The sequence below is a fragment of the Belonocnema kinseyi genome, chromosome 9 (assembly GCF_010883055.1).
Source record: "Belonocnema kinseyi isolate 2016_QV_RU_SX_M_011 chromosome 9, B_treatae_v1, whole genome shotgun sequence".
Lineage (NCBI taxonomy): Eukaryota > Metazoa > Arthropoda > Insecta > Hymenoptera > Cynipidae > Belonocnema > Belonocnema kinseyi.
Window position 1 is genome coordinate 21,792,090 of NC_046665.1, and position 3,439 is coordinate 21,795,528.

Consider the following 3,439-nt stretch of genomic DNA (forward strand, 5'->3'; position numbering starts at 1 on the left):
AGGGCGCATACTTTGAATAAAATATTTGTTATCATTCTCTTGAAATAAATGTGTTTTTTTCTTGAAAAAATACCGGTTTCATATGTATACACCTGGTACGATATACAGACAACCATAACATCAATAACAACGACGACGTCATTTTCGTCATTTTTCGCATAAAAATCTTCTCATTATGGATGAGAATTTGACAAAATAATCATGGGGCCTTGAAAAAGTAGCGTTTTTCGCCTCTTGACTTTTTTCCATATCAAGCTTTTTTTGCTTCAAATGTCCATTTTCGTTTGGTTTTTTGGACTTTTAAAATCCTTTAACTTTGGTAAGTTTGATTTTAACAAAAAAAGTTGTCAGGATAAATTGTTCATATTTTTTTGTACCATAAACGACTCTGGATAAATTTTTCAAATTTTTAAACAAATTGGTTTAAAAAATTTTTTAAAAGCATCAACTTTTTGAATTTTTATCAAAAATGGCTGTTTAACGAACTCGATCTTTCTTTTTGGTCTTTCGAACAGTGTGTCAAAACCCAATCCAATCGGAACAGTTATCCGGTATACAGACAACTACAACAACGACGACACCGGACAGACAAACAGGCCCCGACGGAAAAACTTGTTTTTCTGACTCAAGGGGCCTCAAAATGTCGACATTTGATAAAATCCGAAAAAGTTTTTTTTCATTAAAAACTAATACCTTCTCATTTTGGATAAGAATATAAACATTTTTAATAAGATTTGTAGAAAATCTTTCAAAGAATAAAATGATTTCCCGGTAAGTTACAACCGAAAAATTACAATTTCAAAAAAATGAATGTTGTTCTGAATATTGAGCTGGACTTGAGACCGAGACAAATCGTCACACACACAATTCAGAGTGACAAATTTAAACTTGGAATGTTACGATTATAATTGTTTTATTTGTTTTTATTTGTCTTTCGAAGGTAAAAGTATTTTATTTTTATTCTTAAAGAACAGTTAAATAAGCATTAATTTAGAAAAAAATAAAATAATCTGGAGGTTTCTGAATGTTTCAAAGAAAAGAACAAAATTTGGAGCTTCGTAAGAATTTGAAATATTAGGACAACAATAAAAATTTCTGGGCAGATTTAAAATGATCTTTTATTTCAAAAAAGTACATAACTCAAAGAGAATGTTTAAAAATATTTCAAAACATTTCAAAAGATTTACAATATTAGAAAAAATCTGGAAGCTCTTAAAACAATTTTGTGTGCAGGATTTTTCAAAAATGTTAGGAAAAATGGGAATCAGTCTAAAGACATTTAAGAGTTCCAAAAAATTTTTAACACATTTTTAAAAGATTTAAAATAATTTAAAAGAGAATAGATACTTTTGATGATTTTGAAATGTTTTCAAATGTTGACTTTTTATTTTGAAAAAAGACATAATTTTAAGAGGAAATATAAAAATATGGGACCACTGGAAAAAATTCCGAAAGTGATGAATGAAAAATCCCAAAAAATAAAATCTCCGGCACCTGAATAATAATTTTATAAAAATTATATTAAAAAATACATTAAAAAACACGTGCGCTTTGAAAGAAAAAAATGTTCTGCCTAAATTTTCTTCGTACCTACATAATAACATTTTTGCACAAACTTTGCAGGATTCAATTTAACAATGATTTATATCAAAATTTATTTTTATTACTTTTATTATTTTTTTTATTAATAAAAAATTCGATTTTTTACAACTTTTTTATATTTTTTTCAAATACTATGCATATTTTCAAAAAAAAATTTCATCAAGAAATATATATTCGATTATTGTATTTTCAATAAATCAATGATATTTAATAAACAATTTTTTTAATTGTTTAAATTCAGGAATTTCCTAGTACGGTTATTTTATAATTCAGCCATTTTCTCTGGTGATTTTTAGAATTCGGTAATATCTTATTGTCTGGAATTTTATTTTCCTGAATTTTCTAATTCGACTTTTATATTTCGGGACTTTCATAATTTCTGGAATTTTATTATTTGGTTATTTTTCAATTTACGAATTTTACAGTGTCGGGAATTTTATTTTTCGGGATTTTTCAGTCGCGTTTTCCGAAAAATAAAATTCCCACATCACTGTAAAAATTCCGAAATTATAACATTGTCGAAATATAAAAGTCCCGAATTGGAAAATTCTCGACAATTTACAATCTTACCGAATTTGAGAATTGCCGACAGAAAATTTCCGAATTATACAATATCCGGGCTAGACAACTCTCTAATTTGAACAATTAAAAAACAGTTTGTTTAGAAATTTTTTAAAATAGAATAATAAAATATTTTTAATAAAGAAAAAACTTTTTAATGTATAAATTTTCTAAAAATTATTGTTGGAATATAAAATAACAATAATTGAACAAATTTATTTTTTGATAAAAATTATTATTTAAAAAAATTAAAATAAAAGTCGCGTTAAATCAGCCTACATTGAATCCTGCAAATTTTGTTTCATTTAAAGCTCACGTGTTTTAAATTTATGTTTGTATCGCATATTTATACAATTATTGTTATTTTAAATTAAAACAATAATTTATAGAAATTAAACATCAAAACAAAATTTCTATAATAAAAATATTTGATTATTGTATTTTTAATAAATAAATAATATTGATCACAAAACTGTTTTCTCAATTTCTGCAATTCGGGAATTTTCTAGTTTGTATATTTGATCATTAGACAGCATTCGGCCTGGAGTTTTATTATTCGGGAATTTTTAAATTCGATAATATTGTAAACTGTCCAGAATAAAGTTTTTATGAAAATATAATTATAATTCCAAGTGATAGGGAAATTGTTCTTTCGGTTTTTAGATGTTAAGACGACAGTTCCAAGCCAGATTATGTTTTGCATTGGCAAACAATATTATACGAACAGAGTTTCACTGACACATTCGTAAAAAATATCATGTTCCATAAAGTATATTTTAAAATAAACTTTAAATTATTATAATTGATACAGCTTATTTACTTTGAATTTATTTTTAATTGAAAATGGGTTACAAAGTTTTAATCGCGAGTTTCCCTTTGTTTAACTTCTAAGACTTTCCAATTGAAACAGTTTATTTTTTAACGTTAAAATTGGAATATTCTTCAATTTTAAACAAATTCCGAATCGTGTTGTGAAATCAATTATGATTCACTTGTGAATCCTTGGTGTCCACTTCAATTAAAAAAAGAATCATACTTTACATTCGCAGTTGATAAACTAAACACGATTTCTATATGAAATTATAAATTTAAAACGCTTCTAATTTTTAATTTTTCAGTTCTTCAAAACTGCATTCTAAAATTCGAAATTGAAAAATGTACGCTTAAATTTGATAACTTAAACGGAAAATTCTGAAGTGAAAGATTTTCGAATTACGTACTGTAAACTGAATGATATAATAGGAAAAAAGCAATTTAAGGAATTAAAAAAAAAAAC